The following is a 13,045-nucleotide window of genomic DNA, read 5'->3' as shown; positions in this document are numbered from 1 at the left end:
AAGCCAAACAGAGCTGAGCTTATGAGCCTTCAGGAAATTAATAACATGCTCATGTCATCGTCTTGCCTTTTTCAAATTGAATCCCTCTGTGCTGCGATTGGGGGAGATGAGAGATTCCATCAGAGAAACCAGCGTTGGAAATAATAATGGAAAACCCCAAAGAGTGTGCGACCTTGGAAGGAAAGTCAGGTCAGAATTCAAATGCTGCCTGCTAGCCATATAGTCACAGACACATGTAAATGCCCAAGACAAACGCATGAGGGCCTGGCATGGCCCAAAGATGGGAGCAGGGTGTTAAGAGTTCGATCAGAAGCCCCAAATGAGGGAGCGACAGCATGAACTAGCGGGGCTGAGCCTCTGCTGTGTTGTAGAAAGTGGCTTTATTTCCCTGTGCCCCGACAACGTTCTTGCACTGAACATCTGCTGGGCGATCTCATAGGTGGTATGGAGCCCTTGTGTGGTCAGGCTCTGGGCTCCCCTCTCACCTTCCCACAGCGTCTAGTGTCCTCCATTACCTCCTGTGTGCAGCCCAGTGACAGGGTCCCTGACTCACCCCTGGGTTAATTGCAGTGCTCCCTGTAAGCTGGTCCCTTGTGCAGCATCTCAGAAGAAATTCAAGTGCCTCCTAGCTGATTAGCAGACCTCCCACAGGTAGGTTTTGCATTTGTATTGGTAGTGCACATTCACACATGCCTCGGTGTACATAAAATTTATTCGGCACACAGATGGAAAAGATTAGCGGGCGCATTGGTTAGCTGCAGTGTTCCCCATAAGCTGAGCGTTTAGGCAGCCACCCAGGACAGATTCAGGTGCTGCCCAGCTAATTAGCAGAGCCCCACAGCTGGCAGCATCTTGGTGGTACACATCTGCATATGCCTTGGTGCACATAACAAAATTTATTCTGCCCATGACTGGAAAAAAGTTAGAGGGACTGCTGGCTAGCTGCCCCTTTAAGGTTTACAAGCCATTCTGGATAGGTCTGGTCAAATCTGCACTTGTCCCTCTGTCTCCACCCTGTGTTGCCCCTGGACTGCACAGCATCCAGTGAGCTCAGGATCCTGGCACCCCGATGTCAGCACATCAGGTGTCTGTCCAGAACCAAGGCAGGTGTGTTCCTTTGCCTTTCAAGTGGTAACTGTTGTGGGATGCCAGTTTCCTGATGAAGCTGTAATTAAATAGTCAGATTGTGCCCTCAGGGAGCGGGTGGTGAGTGAGATTTGGCATCAGGGCCTTTAATTTCTGCAATTCTTGATTCCTCTTGGAAAGCTCCGGCCAGGCTGGGCACCAACAGGCATGAGTCCCTCATGGGATGTGTGGCTGGCGAGGGAAGGGTTGAAATAGTTTCTAACAGCTACTTTTGTAACATTAGTAAAATCAAAGCAAAGCGTGTAGAAGTTCCTATTAAGACCCATTTAACTTCCCACATTTCAAGATGAAGTATTTTTGCTGGAGGCAGGTTCTGAGTTTGCTGCTAAGGCCAGGAGAGACGATTGGATTACAGGGCGGAACAGAGCCCAAATCAGCTCTCTTCAAGAATAAGGCCTTTTCTAATCAGGATCAGCTTAATTCTGTCATCTGAATGGTGAGACTTGCCCCATTGGTGAAGGAAGAAGAGTTGGGAGAAGAATGTTTTTTTGCAGGGCCCAGGATAGCCAGCTAGACAGACCAACCTGTGATGCGATTTATAATGCCGTGTGAACGATGGACCGCTATATCAGCTACTTGGGGGTTTTCTCTGGATTTTTGAAAATTGCCTTATTTAACCCTGACATTTTGTGCCTCCCAGCATCTGTTGTCTAAGGATCCCAACGTGTTTTGCAGATGTTAATTATGCCTCATAATGCAGCTCTGGGAAATGCAGGAGTTATTGCGGGGGGGGCGCTTTACCGACAGGGAAACTGAGGCACAGAGTGCTTCCTGCAAGACTGTTCCAAAGTTGCACAAGGACTCCATGGCAGAGATTACTGGTAATAGAAACCAGGGTCACAGGTTCCAGGCCTGGGTGGTGACCATTTAAATAGCACTATCATCTTTAATAGGTGCAGTGCCACAGCTGTGAAACAGAGCACCTAGCAACACCATCAGGATGCAAAATGAATTCTTCGTTAACAGTGGCAGACAGCAAAATCTCCCTTTTCTGCACAAAGCAGCACCTCTGTGTCCTGGCTTGCATGTCATCAAGAAGTTGTTTCCAGGCCACCTGATCCATGCTGTAAAATGCATTTTGCAGGTGTGAAGCAAAACTCGAGAGTAATATATTCTTTATTGTTGTTGTTTTATTTTATTTTAAAATTGTCACCTCGTTTGCGAATGCGTGCTAAGGTTCCAGACCTGAAAATATCAGTGCCTGTGCTAAATATTACAAACATTCACCCAAGACTGTATGCTATTTGCAGGAGGCACTATGTGGTCTTATCTGTACTGGGAGGTCCGTAATGCACTTTGGATAACTGTAAAATATAATAATAGATTCCTGTGTGATTACAGACTGAACTGTGCATTGAACTCTGACTGTGCTGCTGGTGTTGTGAGAATTAGCCCCACTGTACTAAGGAAGGATGGTCTTGTGGGTAAGGGAATTTGCATTCTAAACCCGACTTCCTGTGATCTTTGGCAAGTTACTTATGCCACTAGTTTCAAGCACAGCTGGCCTAACTTAGTGATCAGTACAGAATGACCAAGAGAAGTGCTGTACGTACACAGATGTGTCCCTCTCCAGACAGTCAGTTCAGGTGCCTCAATGTTTGAAACAAGTTCCCAAAATCAAGGGGAGGCACTTGTGAAAATTAAATTTTGGCCACATTTGCAAAAATAACTTCTAATTTTGGGGTGTCTCAATTTCGAGATCCCAAGCTGCCTAACGCTAGCAGAGAATACTTGTTAGTGATTGATATGTAAAGACTGAGGTTCAAAGCAGGGAGATGAAGCAAAGAGATTAGATTAAGATTCACATCAGCAGGTGGAGATGCTAACACATGTGATTTGGTACTGGATAAAACCATTCCCTGAAAGACTGTCACTGGAAAACCCTTCACTTGTATAGGTGCATGTGATTAGCTAGTAGAGACTACCAAAAAAAGTAGAATTCTGGGAGCGAAGAGGCCAGAGAAAACTACAGAACAGAGCGGGCAGAGAAGCTGCATGGGGGTCTGGAAGCAGTTTGATTCTTGAGTGCAAAACTAAAGTTGGTGACCTAAACATTTTGTTGCTGTCCCTATACTGACGGGCAGGGATACACTAGGGCCAGGCATTGAGGGGAGGGAGTTAATTGCTCCCTAACTTGCTGCTGGATTCTGCATGATCCCAGACCTGACAGCCTGCATAGAAAGAAAAACTTCTCCAATCCCACCAAAGTCAATGTTTTCAAGGGAAATAGCTGCAACTGGGGATTGATCCTTTACCTCTATTACTGGGATCTCTACTTTGCCCGTTGCAAAGCACAAACCCAACTACATCAAGTGAGCAATGCAGGGATTGCCGGGCTGCTGCTGATGTGACAGTTCATGAAAGGCAGATAATCCAGCAATCAGGTAGGTCTAGGAAGTCATTTGAGAGTGTCAGATGCTACTGTGCTCCCTGAAAACTGTAGCAGTCACTGCTTTTGCTGGCTCCCTGCATGCTAAAGATTGCCCTCTGCTTTATTGCTGACTGCCCAGTAAAAGAGCTTCAAAGCTCAGGATTTTAAGGTACAGTACCTATTACATTCTGCTCAAAAGCTGGAGTGGGGATGTCCCGTTACCACACTGAGGTATTTGTCTCAGTGTACAGTGCTGTTTGCTCTACGCCCTTGTGAGGTTGCGCAGCCCCTGGCTATGGTTCAGGACTGTTTTAATGCCCTGCGAGTTGTGACAGCCCAGCACAACACAGGGTTCACCAGCTACCCCAAAATGCCATTTATGAGTCTCTTCCAAATTAAGCAAGATGCCTCTGTACATGGCAGTGAGGTGGATGGATGGAATACTCTTGATGCATGCTGGTTCAGTGACTGCTGTGCAATGTGGTATAATTCAGCATGATTTGCAGTCTGCTCAGAAGAGGTCTAAGATTGGAATAGCAGATATTACAGAAGTTTGGGCCTGAGATGCATCAGCAGAGCTAGGAATGGAGGCAAAGTCGGGAGTAGCAGGGAGGCTGCAGGGCAGGCCCCAGATGCAGTGGCAGAGTTAGGGAAAAGGGATTATTTCTATAATGCCATGGTTTTCAACCTGTTTAGCCTTAATGGCCTAATATGTGGTCCACGATACATGACCTGAGATGCAGGTTGAGAACCCCATCATGCCCTCCACAAGCCACCCCAACCCCTGTGCTAACACCTCCTGCTTAGGACCCCCCCTCCACAGAGTGGGACCAGGAGTGGAACCCTGGGCAAGGCCCCAGCAACAGGGAATTTGGACCCTACATTGTGGGGTTGGTGGAAGGACAGCTGGATGGTAGCCCCCAACCCCGGTCTCCCCTGTGCTTTGTGGGGCCAGCCAACAGGCAGCCCTGACCCTGGACACATCTACCATGTGGGGCCAGCTGGACAGGTGGGAACTGGGAGCTATCTGCACAGCCTGGCAGTCTGTGGCATGCAGCAGTGTGCTGACTGGACTATGTGTGGAAAATTGCTGATATGAGGCCTGGGGAGCACTTCAGAACATGATGATTCACCCACCTTTTATTAGCTTTGAAGGCTCCTTTAACATTCTTGCATCTCCTGGAGAAAGGCTGATGCCACAGTGCTGTGAGAAGAAGCTGAGCTGGCGGACACCCCTTGTGGCCTTCAGCCACCCCAGATGCACCAGAGTCAGGTACTAGAGAACTCTTCTGGAAGTATCAGAATTGCTTAGCGACAATGTTCCCTGTAAACTGAGTGCTTGGTCAGCCAGCCAGGAGAGAGTCAGCTGCTGCCCAGCTGATTATCAGAGCACCCACAATGGGTAGCCTGTGTTGCTATGGGTGCTGCACATTCGCACATGCCTTGGTGCTCATAACAAAATTTATTCTGTCCCTGCATGGAAAAAATTAGGGGGAAATCTGCTTAGCACCATTATTTCCCAGATGAGAAGACTGCCATGCTGGGTGCCAGGAAATCTCTCTACATGGAAGTTTACATGGAAGGGGACTGAATAGCTCAGGGAGTTCAGAACATGAGCCTCCATTAAACCACTGATTTCACATCCGCCCCAGGCCAGTGGTGTTTAAAAGTAATTTGCAATAGCTTAATGGCCCTGGTGGGAAATGTCTGTCTCAGTCCATTCCCTAGTCAGCAGGACTCAACATCACATGTTGGCTCTGACTTACCTCCTTGCTGGCAATCGCAGCAGAAAGACAGAATGGGTCTGAGCATCCTGTCTCCTTTGGTGGTGGTTTCATTTAGTGCTAGTGTATTTGCAAACCATGCTCTGTGGGTGGAGGACTTTGGTTTCCACAGTGGTTGCTCTAGCACTTTTACTCACCCTTGCATTCATGTTTAAAAATCAAACCACCCACCACCTGAGCAGTGCTGAGTAACAAGGGCCTTGCCCTTGATTCCTGAGGTCATCTGTTTGAGGTACCCACAGGGCAGCTGTTTTGCACTATAACTTGCCTCTGCCTTTTGGACAGTGCTGGCCTGGCGTTTTGCACGGTGTGTGCATTCTGTGGGCAGGATTTTCAATACGACTCAGCAATCAGAGTCAGGTCCAGATCTTCAAAAGTACCCAGGGCTTTTTGAAAATCAAGCTCCAATTCTGAGTGGTGGGAACTTAAAAATGTGACCCTGAGCTCTTTTGAACTTGGCCCTCTGTTTCCCTTGTGTTCCAAGTATCTCCAGCTTCCACTTGTAGCTGAAGAATGAGATCTACTCTGGGCCTTATTGTAATGTCTTTATTAATGGTTTTCCAAGGTCTTATGATCTTTTACTAATTGTTACAAATATTAGCACTACATGATCTTTCTTTGGTCTCTGCATATTGATGAGGGGAAAGACAAGATACTTAGAAACATCAGCTAGAGCAGAATTCAGCTGCCTCTTTACTCAGTGGTGTTTTTCACGTCCACCTTTTTTTCCAGAGACTAAATTGTCTTCCACTTCATTTCCAAGTGGATGGGCTTGATTGATAGTCCCCTTAGTAGTTGGGGTTCTGTGTAACTTTAGACACTGTCTTTCTCCTTGTGTCCTGTTTTGGCAGTTGAGATCAGCTGGAACATGCAATCCAATGAGCCCTCAATTTGTATACCTGTTGCTGGGGACAAGATGTTCTGAGGCAATCTTCCCCTCATTGTTTTGTTCAGACAGAGCTGCCCATTGACTTTCAGTGCATGGTGCAAGGCTCAAGCTACTTCAGAGGGCATGAGTTTACTGTGACCTGCAGAGCCTTATTTAGGGGGTCCTGTTGGCATCATATCCACTTAGATTTGTGGTTGTGTGAGATATTTAAAAACTTTGTTCCGGATTCTTGGTAATAGATGCCTGGCACAAACTGAAAGGCTCTGTGTTTCACTCAGTCACCATGACAGGTTTCTAAAATTAATCTACCGCCTCTGAGTCTCTGCTTAATGAAATCAGTAAACTTTGTTAGGACCATTTGTTTAAGAAAATATTTTCTGATCTTCTGAGGTTCTGTTTAGGAACCAGGAAGTGGATGGGCACAGCCTGCGCATGACTAAAAGGACCCCCCTAAGGTGAGGGGGAACCCACTAAGAGACATGGCCCTAAGCAAATTCAGGGGACAACTAAAAAGAAAAAGAGGGACAGGAGTGAAGGTCTGAGGTTTAAAACAAGGGAGCCAGAGGGGTACACTGAGCACAGAGCCCCGGACAGCGCCCACTGCTCCTCAAAGGCATCAAGGAAGCCAGTGGGCTCTGCCCAGAGGAACTCTGGCCGGATTCGTGAGTGGAGGGCAGAGCAGAAATAGGCCCCACAGTCACAGTCTCCCCCCCACCCCCCGGCCAGCCTCTTCTCCCTGGTGTTGTCAATGGCTACTTTAGTCATAGCCAGGAGGAGGCTGATGAGAAGGTCCTGCGACTTGGTGGGGCCACGGATGGGGTGTGCCAGGATCAGAAGGTGCAGGGAGAAGTGCAGCCAGAACCAAAACAGGAGGTTCTGGAGAAGATGGAAGAGGGGCTGCAACCTGGCTCACTCGACATAAATGTGTGCCAGGGTCTCCCTCATGCCGCAAAAGGAACAAGTGTCCGGGAGGGGGTGAACCGCGCCAAGTACATGCCCGTGCTCACCGCCCTGTGGAGGATTCTCCAACCGATGTCCCTGGTGGGCCGCGGGACTAGGGTGGAAGAGAGGCTGGCCCACCAGGGCTCCCCACTCTCCAAAGGTGGTAGAAGGTCCCGCCACCCACTGCACCTTGGATTGTTGGTTTGGTTTTTGTTTGTTTGGGCGTTTTTTTTTTTCGCCAGTATGTCACTACCCATTTAAACCCATTTCGTTTAGCCGCCTTCTGTTTTTGCTGCCTCTTTCTGAAGAGGTAGATGGAGAAAAAGGTAGACTGGAATTTTGCGCCTTGATGCACTGGCCTGGGTGTTCTCTGGGGGGACACCATCCTGGCTGGGACAGAGACAGAACCTGCACCTTCTACCACAAATCCTGGCCATTTATTTGAGTGCAGGTACTTTGTTCATTAGCCAGCAGGTATTGGCTCAGAGACATGTTGAGTCAGTATGTTGCGCAGTTAATGCTGGGGCATTACTTGTATCTCTGCTGTCCCCATCACACGATCCTCATGGGTTTATTCTCTCCCTGTAGTTGATGTCACTGTGTGTGGTACTGTGGTGTATCCCAGGATCCTTGGGCTTGTAGACAAAGTGGTCCTTCCTCCAGTCATTCTGGTGGAGATGTTGTACTCAAGCTTGCCAGGCTGCTCCACCTCAGACATCTGCTGGTGCTTGCTCACATCATCCAAAGACACTTGTCCAACAAGCTGCTATTCAAAGAGGTTTGTTTGTTTTTTTTAAAAAAATATTATTATTCAGACTTCCTTAAGGCCTCCTCAGAAAGCTCTGGCGTACCATCTACAGATGTGGCATAGCAGCCTTGGTTGCAAAATATATCCGGCATGGCAGTTGGTAGCAGTGTTGTGCAATCTCCATTAACTTACGGAAACCACTGTGAGATACTATTAAAGAGACTCCGGTTCCAATCTATCACCCCAGCTGCAGTCATGTGTCCAGCTGTCAGCCGAAAGCGCATGCACATGCAGACAGTACAAGGTTTGCGGCCTCTGCAAATCTTTCCCCTTGAAGTATGTTCTCTTGCATAGGGGTGGGAGATTCAAAATGAATGATTGGCTCTCACATGACACCATTGGCAGCCAGTAATACCATGTTCTTCTTGATCATGTTGCCATCAGGAGTTTCTCTACAGTATTTTTCACCACTATTATTGTCATAGTGCTGTTCAAAATTTGTTTGGGGTGTTTTTAAATGACCATATAAAATTTATTTGGGAAGGCAAAGGAACTTCAGTGGGCTGAAGTTACCAGTATGGGCCAGACCTGGGGTTACAGTGGACTGGACTCTGATATACCTTGACCTCTTTCATCCTTATTTCATATCTAAACACTTTTTCCTAATCAGAATCCTAAATGAGTCTTTGGATTTGCTGTAGGACTCTATGATGAATTGACCAAGCCCTGTGGTTACTCTCGTGGGTGGTGGTATACCAGGTTTGGCGCATGCAGCTGGAGCGTCCCAGCTTGGGATAACCTTCTTTGTGGTTTTGGAAACCAGGAAGCGCGCTCAAGGAGGGAGGTGCATCAGCATTGACTCTGGGGTTGTCCGTATCTATGATCATACAGTTCAGTTCCTCAGAGTCAGTAACCATAGGTTTGCCAGGATTGCTTCATTCTTGTCTGCCAAGGATGCTGTGAAAGTGTGGAATGAGCCCATATTGGAGCTCATACAAGGAATGGGGCCAAACGAAGTGATTGGGCTGCAGGTTTGTATTGGGTCAAGAGGGATCCAGTCTGTTCCTATGTGCCTTGTGGGACACCTCCATCTGAATGGAAATCTTTGGGCCAACAGGATTGAATGGGACCAGGGCTCCGGAATCAACAAATGGAAAGGTGATGAACACAGCTGGGTTGATTACTTGATGATTGCTCATGGTGGTAACGTGCAGATCGTCTAATGACAGAGTCCAGGACCTCTGAAATGCATCTTCTCCTTTTGGGGAAATTTGGGTCAGTGCTTAGGCCTAACACTAAGGTGATACAGCTCCATTCTGTTTGGGTCTTACTAGTCACTTTTTGAAAGAAGCTGGGTCTGGGATATAAGTGGCATATGTGGAGCACCCAAATGTCCCCTGGACTGACAACAACACTGCTTAATAACCAGGAGTCAGATGGGATTCTGGACTACAGGTTGAACCTCTCTAGTCCGGCACTCTTAGGACCTCACTGGTGCTGAAAGAGAATTTGCTGGACTATAGGTGGTCAGTATTGTCCAGCCAAATTACCAACATGTCCACTGCTTACTGGATTCTTAGAAGACAGTTAGGGATAAATTAAGCTAAGTAACAGCACAGAACACTGAGAGCCAGAACTGGTGGCTGTAAACAAACTTCATGAGATCAGAGGAAACTTGGCCATGCCCATGTTAAGTGGTCTTCCGGTTAACTGCAATTATGCAGGATTATGGATGTTGCTGGATGAGACAGGGTCAGCCTGTACTAGTGCAAGTTGATTTGGGTCAGCTCACAAAGTTCCCCCGGGAGCATATTTCCCATGCTAAGGAGGGAGAACTTAGCCTTGCACTTCACTGCGTCTTGCTGAAGTCACTGGCATGAATGGAAAGCTGATGCAATAGTATTTCACCAGAGCGCAGTTCTGGGGAGCTGCAAACCCCTTCAGTTTCTACCAGGAAAAGGAGTTTGCCCTCAAAGCCAGCAAAACATAGGGGGATTAGCGTAGAGTGGGTCTAGTCCACGCTGGGGGTGAATTGAGATGTTCCCTTGCTCTGGCTGAAGCCATCCACAGACACTGGAAACGGGAGAGATGAGATGTGGGCCTGGGAAGCCCCATCATCCCAATTGACTCTCACCTAGTTAGCGCATGCCCCGCTAGTCGGAACCTGATCTTCAAATCAGCAAAGCCAAGCTGAAGACACCTATAACATTAGGCAAGGACTTCACTCCAAAGCAAGTTAGTAACCTGCAGCTGAAAACCCCAGAGCCCCACTTTGCACGTCAGGCTGTTTACCACAGTGGCTTTATTGCAGTTTATTGTACGGCAACACCTTTTCCAGCACACCACCCTCTGTCGTCACCTTTCGCTTCTTTTGCTCTCCACAGACATATTAAATCCTGGGAGGCCGGCACAGATGAAATTGCCACCGTTCCATTACTTGGCTGTCAGCATCCGTTACACTCATGAGCATCGGACACTACCTCAGACAATAATAAAGATGATATGAGCAGAGTGGAGAGGAGATTTAAAAACATCTGTGTAAAGGGCATTTGGGTCCTTGCGCTGTTTATTGCACACCCTGGGTTTGGGTTATTTTTTGTTGCCACTGTAGTTGTTTTCAGTTTTCCACCAAGTGTGAAGCTACAGGGCTTGTCCTTTCCTTGGGACTCTAAGGACTGGGGAGAAGGATTTGAGTGCTGTCTGCTCCCAAGGAATGGCCAGCGTGGGGTCTTCAAAAATTAATGTTATCGGCAAATTAAATCCTTTGCTCACCCAGACTGCAGCCACCACTTGCACTGGAGCAAACCCATGTGGCCTTACTTAAGCAAAACTCCCACTGACCATAAGGGAGTTGCCCTGTGACACTAAGGGATAAATCTCCTCTCACTTGCTCCTGCTTGACATTGGTATAACTCCACAGGTCTGAGTGTGGTTATGCTGGTGTAAATCTCTTGAGGGGAGGTGTTGGGGGGGAGTAGCAAATTCCGATTGTCAGTAGAGCAGGGAAGGGGTCATGCGTGGCCTCTCCATGTAGGGAACTTTTTACAGGCACTGCTCATATGTTTACCTATCTTCCTACCTGCTTGTTGCCACATAAGTTACTAAGTGGCATTAACTTTGGCTGCTGAGTGCATATACAAAAAGGGGAACCCAGGCTTCAAAAATCCACATCTAACTGTTCCTGTTTTAATTCTCTGCACTTTCCTTCCTCTCACTGGGAAGGCTGGATTCTGCTCTTAGGGGCATGTGAAACCTCAGAAGGCAAAGAGGTTGCACGGCTGAAAGAGGACACCCAATCTAATTAGTCACACACAGTTGCTGTCTTCTGGCTTTCTACTGCCCCGTCATTTCAGTGACGTTGCATTTCGGGGTTTGTGACATCCATGGGGGAGGAAAATTGGCTCCATTTCATTCTTGTATTTCATCTGGGACTATTTTATGAGGCTGGAATTTGGCTGTGTTCTGAGTGAGCCTGGTTTGGATTCATCCACAAACAGCTGAGCAGTCCGTCTACGAGTGCATGGCTATTCACAGATCTCCAAGTCCAGCTCTTCCAGTCTAATCACCCCAGCTTGTTGTTAAAAGCACCTTGGACAGATTTTATGAGGGTCTGAACCAGAACAGCTTTGACAGTGTCTCTGGGAAGATTAGCAGCACTGCTGGTGGCCTCATGTGGCGCAAGACAGTTCTGTCTGTCCAGCTGAGAGGGAGCTTACGTGAAATGGATTTAATTTCTCCGCTGTGTTGCAGCTAGGAATGGAGATGCTCTGAGTTTCTTGATAAGTGGCTGGTTCCAATGATGCCATCGTGGGCAGTGAGCAGAGGGCACAACTGGTCAAAGGCTATTGTGTCAGCAGTGAGTGAGGTTGGTGAAATGGATTCAAGTTTTATGGGGGTACCTGTCCACATCAGAGTACCTCCATGTTAAATAGGTGGTGGTAGGCTCAGCAGAGGGGCCAGTGGATTGTGAGGCCCTGGATTGTGAGGTCGCTGCAAGTCAAACTGGGGCATGTTGGCAAGGCGGCGGGGAGAGGAGTATGAGTGGGGCGGGGGGCTTACTGCCTGTGCTGCGTTTCTTTGCAAAGAAGTGGGATGTGAAGCCAGAGGTGGATAGCAGGGATTGGGGATGTCATTCCACACACAGCAGCACGAAAACCAGCTCTGAGAGCGGAAGGAAATGGACAGGGAGTCCCAGCTGCAGCCCGCAGCTGGGAATTGACATCAGGGACTGGGCCGACCCCTAAGTCCTCCTTCGTTGTGCAAGGCCCAGAAGGGCAATGTTTACACCACTGTGTAAACGTTGTGGTGCCGACAGATCTGGGTGGTGGCAGGTGGGATTGAGCCTGGAACGTTTGGGACTGAAGCAGTGGTGAGCAACTTAGGCTAGTGAGACACCACGAGTAGCCTTCCTTCATCTCAATGGGCAGCAAGACTAGTAACCAGGACAGTCTCCCGGGATAGGTAGTTTTGCTAACTACACTTGTGTACCTGGCAGAGTGCACCGACTGACCATAGCAGCGCTTTGATTGGCTGCAGAGGGAGCACGTGGCTCTCACAGTCAGTGTCACATGCAGTCACACGCACCTCCCTTCGCAGGCCCTTGCTTTATGTACGTGTCGCTTTAGCAACACCAGTAGGAACAAACTATATGGACGGAGACCAGCAGAATTTAGCAACCCTGCACAAGGGCAACAGTAAACAAAGTGCCTTGCAGGCCACACACAGAACTGCCCGTGGCCTGTGGGCTGCTGGGTGGCCACCACTTGGTTAAGGCCATGAGCTTCTACCACAAGTTAACAACCAGCTGTCTCTTAGCTTACGCTGTAAAGCAGACTCACTAATCTGCCCCTCAGTGGTCTTAGTACCTGTGGGTTACCCAGGGTACATGAAGGAGCCAGCAGAGAGGGGTTTGATCAGACTGATGGGCAAGGGAGATGCTGACTGGATCTTGGCAGCATTAGTAGGGGCCAGTGCAACCCCACAGGCTCTGAGACCTTTGACAAGGGAGAGCGAGGTCTCTGCTCTATAGCCTTGGCTGAGAGGCAGCTGGCATTTAGCTCAGGCAGTGGTGCACATGGCTATAGCCCGTAAGGTTTCAGGTTCATCCTCTCCTGCTGATGAACCAGGTCCGTTGGCCTTACACCAGGATGGGTGCTGGGGAGGAT

Source organism: Carettochelys insculpta, chromosome 11 (assembly GCF_033958435.1).
Source record: "Carettochelys insculpta isolate YL-2023 chromosome 11, ASM3395843v1, whole genome shotgun sequence".
Taxonomy (NCBI): domain Eukaryota; kingdom Metazoa; phylum Chordata; order Testudines; family Carettochelyidae; genus Carettochelys; species Carettochelys insculpta.
Note: the sequence above shows the minus strand (reverse complement) of the source record.